Raw genomic sequence first — 19,512 nt, forward strand, 5'->3', positions numbered from 1 at the left:
AATCTTTCGAAAAATTCTTCATTAGCCTATTAGGTAGGTATAGGATTTAACCGTGAATTTTTCATTACCAACTACGGACGTAAATCTCCTCATCATAAGACTAAGAGTGATTAAAGGAGTTTATTTTTGAATTAAAAAATATCTACCTCTATTAGGATCGATTTCAAGGCATAACAATTGCTAGACCTAGGTTTGGTATCATCTTTCGTCACTATACTATTCAATCTATAAATACCTACATCGCGTTCTCGAGTACGAAAATAAGTCGATAATTATCTCTTTATTTTTTTTTTCATTACCGTAATTGAATTTGAATGCTGTGACATAATATAGCAGCCGGGTGGTAAAGAGACTTTGTTGCGGGGGCGTAAACCTGTTCGACGTTTGAACGAACTTCTCATCTTGATAATGCTATAGCCTACCTATGTCTCTCTTTCTATCATGTCAAACGAATAACAAACGCGATTATTACAAAACAAAGCATATTAATAGGTATACCTGTTCGTTATTGTCGGATTTTTTTTTTTATTATTCACGAACTTTTCCCAATAAAATTAAAATTTATACTCGATTCAGATTTATTCATTTCCTTTCTTTTTGGAGTAGGTATGTGTGAGTGTTGGTAAACAGGACGTTCACCCTTTGGCATATTATTCACCTATACTACGCAATAATATAATATGGGAATTTTGCGTCTTGATGGGTATTTTTTCTTGTATCCTCTTTCTTTGGGATGACATGAAATATTATGAAAAATATTCAGACGCGACGAATAAATTAAAATACTAGTTTTCGATTAATATTTACCTACAATAAAATGGTCGATAATTGTGAAATAATGTCTTTCATTATTATACCTGAGGCTATAAGTGCAGAGGGTCTTATAAAATTTGAACTGATGTGATAACGAAATACAACACCACTAGGTAGTGCCAGAACTACTGCACTTTAAAACGTTTTTAAAGGGTTGGAAGGATCAGAAATTGAAAAAATGGTGGTCAAAATTCCGGGGAATTGATCTATTGAGACAGTTTGAAATTTAGAAAAATGAAATGTAGTTTCATAACGTGATTAAAATTTTTATAAATACTCAAAATAATCCTCAACGTCGGCGTAAAAAGTGCCCAAAGAGCGTAAAGACTTCTATTCGGGATCTATTGCACCCCCTCCCCCCAGTTGATCCTCCGGGACAACTTTTTTCTTCAAGGGGGAGTCCTAACGAACATTTCTAGCCCTTGTACTCAAAAAAAAGGTGGCCCTACTTACAAAATGGCGGCCATTTTGATTGACAGGACAGCCGAAATCGCAGATTTTGCGTTCCAACATATGTAGGACTTGCACAAACATTTTCAAACTGTGCAAAGGTAAATCGAAAGATCAAGAAAAAATTTATCACCTGTCAAAATTTCAAGTGCTAAAGTGCGTTTTTCGATTTTTGGTGAATTTTTGAAAATCAAATTTAGGGCAAAAATGAGGGAAAAATCAAAATTTTACCAAATTGACCAAGAAAGCTGAAATTTGGGATATACACCCTATTTCAGACATGCCAAATCGATTGGAAATTGTTTCAAACTGTTTTGAGCAGTTCTGGAGCCTCCAGCAGATTTTTGAAACTTGAAGTTCCCACAAAATTTCATCAAATGGAGTTGGATAGCCGAAATTTACTCTGCAAACTAATTATTTCAATACGCTACGAAGTCAACTGCAGGAGGATTTCAATTCGTTTTGGAGCCTCCAGCGACTTTTTGAGAGGTCTTATGGTGTTTTTTCGAAAATTGAAATTTCCAAAAAGTAGCTGGAAGCTTCAAAATCATTCAAAACCATTTGAAAACACCATGTAGTCGACTTCATATCGTATTGAAATTAGTTTGCGAAGCAAATTTCAGCTTGCCAGCTCCATTTGGTAAAATGTTTCGGGAATTTCAAGTTTCAAAAATCTACTGATGGCTCCAGTAATTTTCAAAAAGTCGCTGGAGGCTCCAAAATGATTTGAACCCACCTGAAGTCGTCTTCAGAGGGTGTTAAAACTGGAGTGTAGTGTAAATTTCAGCTTTCCATCTCCATTTGATGAAATTTTTAGGAAATTTAAAGTTTCAAAAGTCTGATGGAGGCTCCAGGAATTTTCAAAAAGTCGCCAGAGGCTCCAAAACAACTTGAAGTTTACCTGCAGTACCTCGTAGCCCATTGAAATTAGTTTGAAGAATAAATTTCAGCTTTCCAACTCCATTTTGATGAAATTTTGTGGGAATTTCGAGTTAGAAAAATCTGCTGGAGGCTCCAGAACTGCTCAAAACGGTTTGAAACAGTTTACAATCGATTTTGTATGTCGAAAATAGGGTGTATCCCAAATTTCAGCTTTCTTGGTCAATTTGGTAAAATTTTGATTTTTTCCCTCATTTTTGGCATAAATTTGATTTTCAAAAATTCACCAAAAATCGAAAAACGCACTTTAGCACTTGAAATTTCGACTAGTGATTAGTGATGAACAAACACTTGATTTTCGATTGAAGTTAGGTGTTTGTCCAACTTCAGCTCAAAATGTCTCAAAAACAAAGCTCTCTTACGAGGGAAGACAGGTACCTATCCCAATCAAAATTTTTGAATCAGACAAAGCTAAATTGAAAGAGTAAGTAGGTATGTAATAAATCATCAGCCAAAATTTTAGGAGCTAAAGAGCATTTTTCAATTTTGGTGAATTTTTGAAAATCTTTGGACAAAAAATTCGAAAAAAATTTAAATCTTATACTAAATTGGGCAAGAAAGCTGAATATTGGTGTGTGTGACCTACTTTTGATCAGTCAAATCGATTGGAAACGGGTTTGAACTGTTTTGAGCAGTTCAGGAGCCTCCAGCAAATTTTTGAGACTTGCAAATTCCACAAAATTTTACCCAATGAATTTCAGAAGGTAAAATTTACTTTTTATGCCAATTCATCATCATTGAGTCGTATAACCGCTTGAGCTCGAGCGGTTAAAGTTGAAAAAACTTTTTCACTCGATGAAATGAACTCCTCACAAAAAATCAAAATTCGAAAAAATTCAAGAAAATAAACGAATTTTAATTTTTTTGCTATAAGTGTAATTTGTATCAACTTTTCCATGTAATAAGACAACTGAATAAACTTAAACTTTTTTTGATGTTTGAAATTGAAAATTGAATTTTTTCTAATTTTGATTTTTTGTGAGGAGTTCATTTCATCGAGTGAAAAGGTTTTTTCAACTTTTTCAACAGATACCTACGTAAAAATAGGGGTCAAATGGGTCAACTTCACCTATTAAAACTTTTTTTCATGTTTTAAATTAAAAAATCGCATTTTTTCGCAAACTTTAAATTTTTTAAAATCAACTTTACAACATGGTGCCATCCCAATTTTTTAATATGTTGTTCAGCATGAAAAGTTGTCCATAATATATGTTTTTCAGAATTTTTGAGAGTCAGAACGATATGAAAACTACGTTTCGAAACTTTTTGAGCTAATATTTTGTACGAAAAAAAGTGGCAACACTGGTTTTTATGATATCACCAAAAAGCCTTTCAATACCCCTAACTATGGGAAAACGTTCCATTTTGGTAGGTATCGCGGTTATCGAGTAATCCACTGCTGAAATGGATGATATTTTAGGTTCACTGAAAACTTTGACACCCCCTGGCTGCCTTCAAAAATGGACTAGAGGGCTGCGATTTGCGCCATTGGTCATCCCTTCGAAAGGTCATTCCACAGGAAAAATTTCAAAAAAATCGCCGAACCCACCTACCACTTCTTGGTCGAATTGTCGTGGAATGACCCTAAATGAATTTTTAAATATTATAACACATTAGTAAGTACATGGTAAAGGTTCCCAGAGTTATTGTTTTTTTTTGTTGTGAATTTAGCCCCAAAAATACATGTGTTTCTCTCTCATTTCGTTTGCCTTCAAAACTTGTTGTAAGCATAGATAGTTAATTAGGATATGACCAGTAAAAAATTTTCGAGATTGACTTTTTTTAATTAAAAAAAAAAAAAAAAAAGTTATGTGCTCCAAAAATACACATTGTTTCTCAGCTCGAAGAATGATTTTATTTTCGAAAGATTTTGAGATAAAATTTGAAAGCTCAATATTATTGATATATTTTTTATGAATAATTTTTTAATGAGTCATCCCGTAAATTTCATGCATTCTTTCATTCCCCCTCCCCCCCCTGAAAAAGCGAAGCAATGCAAGAATGTGATCAGGACACTCTAAAATCACTTTCGGCCGGAGCTCAAGCTTCCTTACAAAGTTTTTTTGCTTCATTCCTCGAAAGTCAAATCCAATTTTGGTATCATTGAAATTGAAATACTTATTGAACATCGATACTTATCGTCGACGGTAAATAAATTCTTATGTAAATTTTTATTACGATCTTTAAAAGTTCAAAGACAAGATTCTATCTAATGTATAATATACACTGGATATTCAAATTTTCAAAGCAAACAAATTTATTCGGTAGTCATTTACATCTGTAAAATCATTTCCTGCTACTCCTACTCTAAATTTTTTATTGACAAGCGCATCTAAAGCAATGCATTGCACACCCAACCTACCTAAATGGTGCCAAAGTCATTCAATTTTTTATTCTTTTATCGTGTTCTCAGTACATTGAGTAGAAAAAACCCCACCCAAAATTTTCAAGTTGATATACCGTTTATGATTTTATCTCATTTCCTTTCTACTTTTTTCAAGCTATTTTTCAGCTATAAGTAGGTATAAATAACTGGAAAAATACTTTCGTGAATTTTGTAAAGGAAACAATAACGAATGAAATCAAAACGTCACGTAAAGTTTTACAAGAAATTTTCAGAAAAAAATCGGATAAATTTCATGAAAGATGATGATCTTCTATTTTCGTCCCTCGCCCTGTAGATATACACCCACTTTTGTCCTGAAGGCAAGTTTCCAAACGGGTCTGGGTAGCTATTCCTCAAATTTCGGTAAGCGTGATAAGCCAGTTATGATGGTTAAGTTCCGCAAATAACGTGCGGTATTTTTTTTTACTATCACCGTACTATCACGCGTAACGTTGGACATTAACTGATGAGTAGCCACAAGTTTTCGGAATAATGGAATGGGCACTACTCGCACCGTCATAAACTATTTTCATATTTTTAAATTGAACTAACATTTTTAATCCGTATTTTGTATTTTCATCATTTGCTAATACTTTAGGTGCCATAGCAAAATTACATTTTAATCAAAATAGTTGAAAACTCGCAATTAAAACAAAATGAAGCAATAAAGAAACTTCATTTACCTACATCTCCAAGACTGCAACCATTAGTTTTTTGTCTGTTTTTTAGCTTAACTTTGGAGTTAACGTAAGTAAGTTACCGACATGTTACCGATCCGTAACTGTGGTTAACTGCGTTTGTTAACCGTTTTGAAACTCTTATAACTCGCTTATCACTCATACCGAAATTTCAGGAATAGCTACCCTGGTTATTTTGGTGACAATAATTCCTAGTTTTACAGTTTTTTTTTTTTTTTTTTTTTTTTTTTACTAAAATAAGGTACCTAACAAGTGTAAATTTCAATAGTACAAAAACTCGTACCCAAATAATATTTTAAATAATTTAAACCTGATTTCAAATCAACAGCTCGTACGTAATTCTCGGTGAATTTGATCCACTCAACAAATGAACGATTTACCCATTAACACCAGAGAATGATCTTGAGCCTTCCTACGTTATACTTAGATATTGAACACTAACTACGGATCAGTTTTCTCTAATACCCACGTGGAAGGTTACATGGTAAATAAAATATAACAAATTAATCTAAATCTCTCAGAGGTCATCAAGGACACAAGGACTTTGCAATGATATCATATAGATGATAACTCAATAATCAATAAGTCCTATTATACAAGATCAACGTCAAAGCACCACAGCAACGTTTCGATCAAAATCCCTTCAGTACCTATCCTCCTTTACCTCTCTTGCATCCATTTTAGATTTGGTGAAACGGAAAAAAGTATTAAACGAGAAAATATATGCAAAAATACTTCAAATACCGATTAAGTAATTCTACTCGCGGAGTGAAACAAAAGTGTGAAATTAATTAAAATCGGAAGAATGTGCGTAATTGCATCACGTTTGGATAAACGATTTGAAACATTTCCGACAACTCGAATATTTTATTGATAAATTACTCGCACGATTTTTTTTTTTTTTTTACTTTTTCAAAGGAACAAAATTATTTTAAATTCATACAGCACAGCACACGCGGCCAGCTCCATAAGTATAATGAATTCTCATCGTCGAATTCGTGTTTCTATTATTATTATTACTGCATAAGAAAATATAAAACGTACTCGGTAGGTACATAATTACGACGACGTATAATGAGCGATAATTAACAACAAAGGGTTTTAAAACAACGAGGAGCTGTATTCTAGCTCCCATCAGATAGACCTATCGAATCAACTGGTCACGTTTAAAATCTCCCTATAAATTGTGTAATGAGAAAAGGTACCTATAATAGTATAGCTAGGTATACATCCAGGCTTCGATTTACGACTAGATTTATATAGAGATGTCATCATTGACTCATGTCATGTACCTATTCTAACTGCAGAGAGAACAAATGATAAAGTGTACGAGTTAATGCTCATCATTTGCATATTTTTCATTTTAAACTTTCAAAAGAAATGGTTCACTTTTCAACTTCCTAGTTCGAATATTGAAAAAAAAACAACTCGGCATTAACAAGACTCCACAGTTATTTCTCGGAAGCTGACAACGAGAAAAGTGAAAGGATCCACCCTCTTCAGAATCTACGACCAGTAATTAAAATTTTTCTAAACGAGAATCTGTCGAGTACCCATGTCCATGTACCTACCTCCAGCAACGAATAGGTAATTTAGCTATAGGTAGTTATTCTTTTAAAATCACCAGTCATCTCAGATCACAATATTTTTTAGTAATGTTTCCTTCCGAATAGTTTGTGCTTTGCACAGAGTGTAGGTAAGGTACAGCGAGATGGCAATGACCTAAAGTACAAACACATGTCATTGAAAGAATTCTATAAACTTTGATAGATAGTTCACGCTGAACAATATCTTTGCCAGAGATCGGTTCCCATTTCGAGTGTCATTTTCCTACAAAAATACCGATATTTTTTCCGTGTCGAGTCAATTACACGAGCATACCTATACCTAGCCAGCGATGATTTTTTTTCTCTTCGTTTTGTTTGCTCTTTCGGGTTCAAATCAACAGGTACCTACATAAGTAGAAAAAAATGATCAAATTTTAAACCTCATTATCTCATCAAACCGATATGATACCGTGGACGAAATTACGCAACCAAGATGGACAGTTCATTTCCCTTTTAACATTCTATGTCAACTAAATATTTCGCAAAAATATAAAACTCAACTAAATAGGTTCCTATAATGTACTGTATAGGTCTTAGGTACCTAGACATAAGTACTACATTACATACGAATACAAAATTATTTATTGCGTTAACATGTTCCTATAAGTTCCCTCTACTTACGTTAACGTGCACGCAATAATAATAAAAACATATTATAAAAAGTGCTATTAATTTAGTTCGCTGTATGATTAGGTATATTTTTCATATGTACATAGAGTAATATGAACTATTCTTGACATAAACATACCAATCTATTGGAACATGTTCATTTACTGTACGAGATAAAATACAAATTAAATTACATAAATTTTTATGTAGGTATTATGGGTAGGTATTGTCGTGCATTACATGCTCGAGTTTCTATACCTATATATTTCCACCATCATTAGTCCTCGTAAATGACGAATGCGAATAATTTAGGCGAAATTTATTCTTATGTACGATGGAAGTCCGCATTCAATGCTGCGAAATCCACATGGACATGGTTGACCCCGTTAAAGTGCTCATGGCTCATGTCATATAAAACATAACAACGTAATTTGACAAAGAAATACAGGCATTAGAGAATATACCTGGCTTGCATAGGCATACTTAGAGCCATGGTTCGTGGAAATTCTGCAATTGGTGCAGCGCATTTTTTGACCATTAACCACATTATCTATATATTAGATAATGTAAAGTAGGTTAAAATGACACAAAACATGAGTTTTCAAAAAAATTCCCACGAATCGACTGTATTATTGCCTCATTGATTATATCCACGTAGGTATTTGGGTATTTAAGGAGACCTTTCAATTCACTTACCCTGATATCGACAAAAGCTGAATTTTTTAAACAACAAAGTGAAGAAATTAAGTAGATTTTCTCTAAAAAGCTTTTAATTACCTACCTTTTGATACGTTTTTAAAGTTGCAATGAAAAAAAAAAGAAAAAAAAATAGACAGCGACATCTCGCACAGCTGTAACAATACTATAAAACAACTGATCTGAAATCACAAAAAAAAATCATTTGTTGTCATAAACTCAAAAAAATCAATTAGCCATTGAAAATCTCAAATTCTAAATCTCAAAATCTCCCAATCTCAAAATCTGAAATCTGAAAACCTACAAATCTCCAATCTGAAAATTTGAAATCTGAAAATTTCAAAATCTGAAATCTCAAAATCTCCAATCTGAAAATTTGAAATCTCAAAATCTGAAATCTGAAAATCTCAATCTCAAATCTTAAAATCTCAAATTTCATAACCCGGAAAAATTTCAATTGCGCCCCATTTACCTGCAAACTGACAAAATAAGGTATGCTGGAGTGAAGTGACGAATTGCAATTTTTTGATCATTAGTAGGTATAAACTGAAGCCATGGAGAGTTTTGATAGCGTTTGAATTCGAAATTAGAAAGACAAAAATCACCACGAAAAAAATATTCATTCAAAATTGCAAAACAATTTTAAACCCAGTAAAAGAAATAAAATTCAAAATCACCACCAAAAAATCTAAAGAAAAAAGACAAAAATCCATAAAAAAATGTAGTTTGACATCTTAGAATTCCAAACCATCGCCACCACGATAAAATGTCAGTACATATTTTGAAATTGTCGCAAGAATAAATTCATCAAAATATACATCAAATTCAGCACTAAAAACTCACTTGAAAGCAACATTAAACGTGCAATGTTCAATCATCAAAAAAAATAATTTTAAAATAACCCCCGTCCCCCAACAAAAATATAATTGAATTCAACTCAGCTCTAGTTAACTCATTTAAATTCCAATCAAAATTATTATCAAAAAAAAGGTGGTCAAAATGAAACATGACAGAGAAAAAATGCACTAAAAACAATTACGAAAAAATTCATTCAGAATCACTACTTTACACAAAAAATCCATTTGAAATTAATTTCATGTGCCTTCTATAGGGTAGGTAATTCAACGTTGGAAGCTTCAGAATGACTGGAAATGGCGAACTTCAGATTCTGAGTAGGAGGGGGGAGTTACTTTTGGACAAGATAGAGATACAGTCACAAATTCCCCTAAACATGGGTTATATTTTTGATTTATTGAATTTTTTGCCTAATATATATATGCTGGTCGAAAAAAACTACACTCAAGTGTTTGCCTGGAAACCACACCAAATACTTGCATAAATAAATTCGATGGGCAGGTCGAAAATAAGCTCAAAATCGATTTCCACGACGTCAGGAGAAATAAACAAATCGAAATCACGCTGGAGACTCCAAAATGGCTAGGAAATGAAAAAATCCAGTTTGAGGAGTTGATATTAAATTCAGGACTGTGGACCAATTTTCTTAATTTTTACTGAATAACATTTTTTTTTTTTAGAAGTGAAAATCACCGAAAATGATCAATTCTGGATTTTGAAAAATTTGCCCAAAAGTGAAAAGTTAATTCAGGTAGCTTAAATTTTGATTAAGTACAAAAGAATTTCAAACCACGCTCTACCCAAAAATTGTAGTCCTGTTCAAATTGTTAGAGGCAGACACCTCGAGTTTTTTCCTTCTGAAAAAAAATCTGCAAAACTGACAACAATATTTTAATGACATTTTATTCAATTATTTTAAATCTTTATAAAAGTTTATGTTGTATGAGAAATTAGACAGTGTACAGAGAGTGACTGAGAGTGAGCTAGTTGGATGGGTCAGAGTAAATCGAGGAATAGGTTGAGGAGTGAGTGCATTAAAGTAGGACACTTTAACATGACGTTTTTATGTGGTTTATTGATTTAGTTGGTATCAAGCTAGGCAGTAAGTTTGTACTGAAACAGGTAGTAGAACAGTGTAGGTACATATTATGGAATACATCGTTTTGATAAAACCTGCCTACTATTTCATATGACAGAATTGGCGCCCAACGTGGGGTGCCAATTCAGATGATGTACAGTGTGAGAAATAGGACAGTGTACAGAGAGTAGTTGGATGAGTCAGAGTAAATTTTAGGAATAGGTTGAGGAGTGAGTGAATTAAAGTAGGACACTTAAACATGGCGTTTTTATATGGTTTATTAATTTAGTTGGTATCAAGTTAGACAGTAAGTTTGTACCTACTGAAACAGTTGAACAGTGTATCTACTTACGAGTAGGTACATGGAATACATTGTTTCAATAAAACCTGTCTATTATTTTTCATAGAACAGTTTACTTAATAAGTGCTTATTTGATTCAATTCATCAATTTTTCAATTTATGAAATTTATGATCAATAGGACCCTGAGAAGCAGTAAGGTGCGAAAAGAAACAAGATTGAAGGTGTACAATACCCTAGCAATACCAATGATGACTTATGGAAGCGAGGTTTGGGCACTGAAGAAATCTGATAAAAGAAGAATAACGGCAGCTGAGATAAAGTTCATGAGGAGAACGGCAGGGGTGACTCTCAGAGACAGAGTCCCATCTGAGAAAATAACAGCAGATCTCGGAGTGATGCCAGTCATGAAAAAGATAAAAAAGTATAGGAAAGATTGGAGAAATCATGTCAAAAGGATGGAGGAAACAAGATCACCAAAACAGGTCCTCCGATATACACCAACGGGGAAAAGAAGCAGAGGGAGACCAAGGAGGAAACTCACTGATACCTCAGGCTCATCCTCAACAGGTTCCACACCACAGCAGACAGGCCAATAGGCCTACCGCTTATAAGGAAACGACGACTATTGGTAACTATTTTGAAAAATTTAAAAATCCACAGGAAATTATGTTTTTCGTTTGGGGCTGCATAAACATTTTCAGAAGCTATTCCCAATGTTGTCATAGGTACTTTGAAACTGAAAATCAGTTTATGTACTAAAAGTCGACCTACCAAATTGATTTTCATCATTTCAAAGTCCGTCTGGAGCCTTTAGCAAAAGTCGACTTTTCTCCAGAAATTTCAAATCGTCCTAGAAGGTATTATTGTCAGCTCTAGCAACTGAAAATTTATCGTTTTTATCAGCTGGACATTCCGAATGGATTAGGGTTGATCAATCACAAATTTGAGGTTACGGGTTGACAAGTGATTTCTTTGGAGGCTGAAAATCTCAACGTTCTTGAAATTCTGAAACCGCTCATTTTTGCAGAAAATTACTCCAAGCAAAAAAATACGTTTTTTGACCATCTAAAATCGATCAGAGCTCTCGACAGAAGAAAATTTTCGGTGGCCGAAGTTGATTAAACGATTTCAATGCCTTTTGAGGCGATTTGAAAGTACAGGTAGGTGCTGGAGAAAATTTAACTTTTGCTGGAGGCTCCAGGACGGCTCTAAAATGGTGGAGATTGATTCGGGAGGGACGAGGTAAGTAGGGGGGTTGACTTAAGTACCTATACCTACAAACTGATTTTCAGATTTTTATTTCTATTAATGTATTCACTCTTTTTGTAAAAAATTAAGTTTAATGAAACGTCGGATATTTTCATCGTTTTTCCAAAAATCGAAAAATCTACCACCAAGTCTTCGCGACAGCTCAAAATTTGGTTCTGAGGCCTGGGTGACATTTAAGTCATTGACGTATCTTTGGATGCTCTTATGGCTTTTCTTCAACCAATCCAAAAAAATTTCTGGCGCTTGGGATACCTCCCTTTGTCATTTTAGTCCAGTGCAGAAATGTTTTGTTCTAAAATTTTGCAAATGAAAGTAATTTTTTTCAGATTTTTTATAAGAAGCTAATTGGGCCCAATTATAAAATTCTTCAGCTAGAATTTACAAGTTATCAAACTTCAGCAAAAATTTTCCAACTTCGAGGAAGCCTTTTTCCTGATTATCTCATGAAATCCCAACTTGTCTTGTGGAAACTATATTTCCACGTATAAAATCACTTTGAGGGGGAGGATTGCTCGCTCATGAGTACGAATAGATTTATTAACGTCAAAATTTATCAATATTATTCAACGTAAAAACCTTCTCACTAGTTAAAATATTAATCCATTTGAGCTGATCTATTTTCTTCTTTTTTTACACCATCGACACCCACTGGGTTCGGCTTTCAAGGTTAATTACTCGAAGATATTTCATTTCGAAGGTAAATAAGCGAATAGGAAACCAAATAGGCATAAACATGCAAAACAAGAAATTCGATAAATACGATGAAATATCGAATATCCATCCAGAGGAGTAATTAATAAACTCAGAGACAAGTAACTAATATCTATTACCTATGCATAAAATGAATAAGATGATACCTACACTACATATACGTTGCCATTTCAAAATAATGAAGCAATTCGTGAAATCTGCCAGTATTGTTTTTGTTTATTAAAGAAATAGTCTATTGCAAAATGCAAATTCACGAGGCATAATCTTGGTAATATTTCAAATCTTTAAGTTTTGTAAACGCGTTGTTAGCATATTATACGCTTGAGAAAACTACCAAAAGAAACACGAGTAGCAAGGTACCTATTTAAGAAACAGCTCATCGTCAAAACTGAGAATTTTCCAACTCTGCTTAATCATATTGGTTCAATTTAAAAATAAAACTTTTATCCTAATGACACGATTGGTAAAACGGTAGAGAAGTGTAAAAGCAAACCGAATCATAAGTATACCTTATACCTACCTACATAAACGAATAATTTTCTGCTTTTAAATACGTACGTAGCCGAGTTATAATCATAAAGTGTAATCTTTTACTAACTGGTTTTACTGCTAAATCGTGAAATAATTCAAACTCGCCACTCGCCATCTCTCATCGTATATTTTTGTGTAAAATCGTGCGTACTACGGGCGTTAAAACAATTGTATTGTCATATCTGCGGCGGTGAAATGAATAATATCGAGTATTATAATCGTACATTTTAAATTACGCAATTTCGCAGCGTTGCTCTAGTTACATTTCTTTAACCTATAATCGCTTCAGGAAATAACAGAAGCACCACTATCTCGCCTTTATCATCGCTGTCGCCATGTCCATAGAGCTCTTTATTATGCTATGCTATGGCTAAAAAATGTCTCTGGCGATATGATGAGAACGTAGGCCTTTTTTTTTCATCTTCAAACACCTATCAACGCGTCTCCGCAGCGTGAAATTAAATAAAAAATCAATCCGAGAGATGAAAATAAGCCCTCCATTATAATTATATTTATTCAACTCATTTAGCCGATATTAAGACGATTTTATATTGTCATCGCGTCTTATGGCTTCATTGCTCGCTAATAAGGTGCACTGCACATCTTATGTATACAGAAAGGGCTTTTTACTCGTCGTCGTCGTAAGGTAACGCAAAACGACTCGAAAAAAGAAATAGAATAATGACATGGCTTTAGGCCGAACCAGCCAACAGATTTACATGGCAGTGAACTTCACGCCTACAGAGAAAGCGATAATCAACATCTTTCATCTTGGTAATAGTACCTTACCTTTACCTATGTGTGTATCTATAAGTTCGATAACACGTCTCATTTGCCAGTTTACCTAATATGGGACTTTCTTAACAAGGAAATGTTACAAACCAGTCTGTGACTAAGTGATGGTGTTATTTTTCGCGCGTTTTTTCCGTCTCTTTCTGCGGGCATCATCTCATCTGTTTCAATATACAGAGGTTCTGTGTCTTTGAAGACGAAGATGACGCCTCTCTCGTCGCTCGTGCGTAATTACATTTACTCGTATGTTCTCTTATATGATTTTAATAAATATGTATCATTCGTTTCAACTCTTCAAGAGAGTAGAATTGATCGCACATTCATACACACTATACAAGTATACTTGATCGACGTCTTTCTCTTGTCCTGTAACTTTTTCTTATGCAATTGGAATTGGTCAGAGTGTTGGAATTGGGAGTTTCAATTCTTTTTCGGAGCATGTTATTAATTTTTGAAAACAAAGTGCAAGATTTCTCTGCAGTTTTTGCCTAAAAATTTGACTTAGAAATTTCGGATTTGCATCCAGCAAGTTAAACTGCCTTGAAAAGTTGAAATGCACTCTTTTCGCAGTTATTCTGATCAATTTTTCAAAATTTAACTTATTGACTTTGAATTTTCATATGTAACAATGCTTTTGATTATGGAGGGTTCTGCCCATGGAAAGTGTTGAAAAATTCTGACAAGGTCAATGACCTTGCAGGAGTTGATGCAATTTAAGACAGATCCGTCGAGGATCCCAAATCAAAAAAAAAACAAGAAAACAAGAAAATCCCCTGTACTTTGAGCTTCCCTCTTGGAAGCCTCAGAACAAACGTGTTCAAAATTGTGTCTTAGGATAGACGACTTTGTACATAACCTCTTTTGATAATTTGGAATTAATTTAAGAAAATAAATTCACTGCGAAAAGGAACAAAATCACCCAAAATGAACATTTGAGAAAGGGCATAGGTGAGTAAGATGGGCGAATCGGCCCCCGGCACTTTCAGTTATGAAATTTTGGTGGTAGGTAGGTACCATCAAAATACTTTAATCCGCCAAGTTATACAGTCCTGTACCTTGAGTGACTCTTGAGTAATGGGTTAATTACTCAAAAAGCCCTCAGACCTTTTTCTCCAGATTGGCTTAACCAATTTTTTTCAAACCTGGACCAATGTGTAGCTATGCATGAAGGACTTCCATGAAAACATTTTGAGCTCCCCCCACTATTATTCCCCCCTCAAATATTCAACTCAAACTTTGAGTGCCTTCCTTATTACCTATGGAGTACACTCGGCACACTTTTTAAATCCGTTTTTAAATACCTTATTGACCCCAGAGTAACATATATTTTTTCTAAAATTGTAATCTATTGGGCACATGGTCAAAAACGAGGGGAGAACGAGTCATATTGAGCAAAAAGTGGCCAAAAAGGACAATAATCGAGAACACAACTGAGAAGCTGAAATATAATTATTCAACAGATACTGATTTTCTCAATTCACCAAAAAAAAATCATTACCAAGATGCACTAAATATATTGAGCCCTCAATTGAGCTTCTGTGACCCCCTTCCCCTCTTTTTTGGGAGTCAGAACGATCAAGGCAAGGGTGTCATTTCCATATGGTTCGAACCTGCTGAGCACGAATATGATGTCAATTCTTCGACTAGAGGGCCTCAAATCAAATTAGGCTCGGATTGGGCACTGTAACCCCTCCCCTTCTCTCATTTTTTGAGTTCAGATTTTTTTAGCCAATATTAATTACTCAGCACCAAAGTGCAATACATCTATTGCGCTCTCAATTGAGCTGCTGTGACCCCGTCCATATTTTGTGGGTGGAGGGGGAAATGATTATAAAGAAAGATGATATTTTTACTGGGAATCTTTACTTATATGTCAAATTTTTTACCGGATTTTTGACTCAAAAATGCCCAAGATTGAGCTAGAAATGAGTAAAGAACCTCTAATTCGTGAGGACGACAGCTGAAATGTGGTTCAATCCTATTTTCGACCTCTCAAATTAATTGATGGTGGTTTCGTTCGAGCAGTTCTGAAGACTTTTGACAAAATATTCTTAGATTTTATGGGTTTTGAATAAAAAGTGGTCTTGAGGATCTAAATGAAAATCAGCTTCTATAAAGTAAAATTAATCGTGTTTATGACTTTCTAGATCAAATTAGGGACGAATTTTTGAACCCCATTTTTGCTGGATTAAATCCAATTATTTTACATATTCTGCCAATTTTTGAGAAAAAAAGTTTGAAAAATTGATCATCCTCTGAAAAGACATAAAAGATAAGAACATTTTTGCAATTATCGTTCTCATATAGGTGCTTCATTAATCATTATTTATCTCCGAAATTTATTAGTCGTCTATTTAAGCCATCCTCAAGCTTCTAGTTATTTTTTGAATTTTTTAGTTCTTGAAAAAATTGGATTGAAAATATTGAAATATAAATTTGAACCTGTAGAAACGAATTCTGAAAATTTATGCTCAAATCTATTGAATATGGTTACAAAGAGGGTAGGTAGGTACTTAGGTATACATATCAGAGCTTATAAACAATCAATTTCATTTTTTGGCCCTTTTATTAGAATTTTTCCAAAATTAGAAAATCCAAAAATTCGCCTATTAACTAAGGCTTCAGAAAAGCTTTTGGGACAGTTGAAAAAAATGGTCTATAAATTTCAACTTTTCATAATTGTGGAATCTTCATTTTTCTTTCAAAAATAATAAATTGTTAGTGACTAGTTTGTATTTGTCTCATTACATTACATATACTCAAAACTAAAATTTTCCATTACGATAATTTTTGGCAAAATGTTAAAAGCTGAAATTTTCTCTATGCCTGATTTCTGACCTCAAAAATTGAATTTAAGGAGTTATTAGAGCCTTTCTGAAGAATTCAGCAAATTTTTTGAGTTTTTCAGTTCAGAAAAAATTTTTATCAAGAGGCCCAAAATGGAAGTCAACCGGCAAACTCGATTACCTATAACGTCTTTTTCAATCATATCGACCAATTTAGGTAGGTACAGACTTCAAAACCGGTTTCTTGAAAATTTTTGCTAAAACCAATCGACCGAGGTTCAACTGCGGAAAAACCAAAAATTCTATGGTGGCTCCAAAGCAGCTTGAGACTATTTTCAATCGATTCAGGTCTAAAATTAGATAATGAACCAAATTTCAATGTTCTATACCTTAATTTGTTCAAAGTATCAGTTTTTCATGGAGAATGATCCAAATTTGAATTTTCAAAAATTTGTCAAAAATTGAAAAATGAAATCCAGCGCTTGAAATTTGACCCAGTGATGTACTTTTAGATATGTAGATACATACTTTTTCGATTTTTTTTTTGTCAAGTCCAAAAAATTTTCTGTTTGTGAACATTTCATTTGATTTTTGTTGACGATGAATTAAATTTTCAAGAACGAATAAAAGCAAACTCATGCCATTTCACCAACTTTTTGAGTCAGGCACAGTACTTATTGTTTCAATAACGAAAAAATTAGAGAAAATGAGAGAGGTCAGTTTTTTTATGTTTTTATTCGTTTTCTCCGTCTGTTTTTTTTTTGATAATTCTTCAATGTAAATCAATTGTTGATTACTGATTAGGTACATATTTTCACTGAAATTCGATCCAAAAGTGAAGGAAGAGCTGCGACCAAGTTTAAGTCTCTAATTTATTTCACCCTCCCTCTTATCAGGTCTTGAAAAATTTCTTCACACCATCGATTAACGATTATAAAATTACGAGTATCAAAAGCAATAGGCCATAAATTTTTTTAATGACGAAAAAAGTAATAAAATGTTTTTCTTTGCCCAAAAAATACCTCGGCAATCTTTGATGGAGAAAAAACTCTCCCCCAAAAAATAAGAAATGGTTGCAATAAAAAATGTTTTAAGGTAAGTAGCTGTTTTCAAATGAAGGTAAATACCTATAATATGATAAGAATTTAATACAAATATCCACTAAACAGTGAGTTGAATCAAGTGGTAAAATGGCTATTAAAAAATACTTTATCTCATACTACTGTATACGTACGTAAGTATGCAAATTTCGATATTCGATATGCCATAAAAAAGAAATAATCGAAATGTAGAAGCAGAAAAAGAACATTATTCTCTCTTGTAGTTACGATGCCGATCGAATACCTATTAAAATATTTTTTTCTCAAAATTGTTAGGTCGTTGTACCCAATTATTTTCGAACAGCTAATTGGCGGATACTGATGATCAAGAATTTAAAATACTTTTCTATTATTGAACATAATATGTACCTACTAATATCACGAATTAGAATTGTACCTATGCGTTTAAAATCAAGTAATTAAGTAAGTAAGTACTTGTGTACCACAGTGGTGCAATTTAAATGCAAGTTTCCGATCACGTGTTCTGATTAGTTACTTAATAGCTTAATTAATAGATTTATGATAGTGGATCTGAAAATTATCTCACGTTTTTCAATCTTTCCACTCCAATTTCAATAAAACATAAATTTTCCTCTTGTTTTAAGAATGGTTCAAAGAAAAAAATTGTTGTCACGATTATCAAAATTTTCTAATGTTTAAAAAGCATTTAGTCCAGTAAACCTGTATTCAAAATTTGAACAAAACTCGAATTTCAAATTCTCACATCCATTTTCATCCGGATCTTGCCCAACCCTCATTCTCAACACTTCCAATTCCATTTTAGGTCAAGGAAAAAAATGACCTCAGCGACAATCGAACTTCAAAATACCCCGCTTTGTAGGTATAGAAAGAAGATGTACGTACAACTGAGTCAGTATAAATAAAATGATCAAGAAGAGTAACAGCGAGCACATACATATAATTAATTGGCACAAATGCGTGGACAAAACCAAACGCGAAGACATCACCGCTTGACCTTTGGTATTGTTCGTTGGTCGTTGCTTTGGTCTTGGCGATGGTTCGGAAATACTCGTATATTCGTGTGTAATGATTTCAAAACCTACTTTAATCGATTCGCAACAATAGCTATTTATTTAATTAAAGAAACCAGCGTCCGTCTACATACTGGTGTAGGTGTTTAATAACATAATAAACATTATCGCGGTATGTATCGCTAAAAAAAACACATCTTACGCGGTCGCGAAATTTTTCATATATGTAGATAGGTATTAGGTACACTTGAAAAGGGCGTTTCGTGTGATTTTGTTAAGCTTTAAAAATAACATTCGGTGTAAAAACAACTTCCTACTGAGGTGATGGTATCCATCGTGGACCATAATTAGCCTTCGATGATGCTCTAATATGTAGGATAAGTAGGTACCTATTATGTACTTATTCGACATGCGTTTGGAATATTTTATGAGTGATGCTGAGATCAAAAATATAAGTAATTTTTAAGAGCTCAAACTCAAACTATAGGTGGTCAATTCCATATACCTTCGAAGAATGAAACAGAGAACCAACGTAGGTACTAAGAAATATTTTTATGTGTAATAATTGTGGTCAATTACGTGTTTTCCAAGTGATAAGATGATATGGAGTATAGAAATTAGTAAACGCGAAATATCTGCCAAAAAACCGGACGGAAATCATTTGATAATGACATGACGCATCATCGCTTCCTTTAAAGATAGGTAATAGACGCATCGTTGTCGTAACGAGTCAAGTGTTTTCTTCGACGAATATTTCGTAAATAGTACAACGTTTGGGATTTATCATAGCAATTCATTCGTTACGTGATAACTGATGATCATCAAACAAACTGGAGAAAAAATTTCCAGAAGTGAGAGAACTGAGGCGAAGAAGAGTAGAGAAGTAAACGAGTAAATG

The 19,512-nt window shown here is 33.6% G+C and overlaps 1 protein-coding gene across 1 annotated transcript in view; it reads right to left on the reverse strand.

Annotated features, from left to right (window-relative positions):
- Window positions 1–19,512, reverse strand: part of LOC135835170 (uncharacterized) — a 40,575-nt gene that overhangs the window by 17,008 nt on the left and 4,055 nt on the right. The gene's annotated exons all lie outside the window — the stretch shown is intronic.

The sequence above is a fragment of the Planococcus citri genome, chromosome 2 (genome assembly GCF_950023065.1).
Source record: "Planococcus citri chromosome 2, ihPlaCitr1.1, whole genome shotgun sequence".
Lineage (NCBI taxonomy): Eukaryota > Metazoa > Arthropoda > Insecta > Hemiptera > Pseudococcidae > Planococcus > Planococcus citri.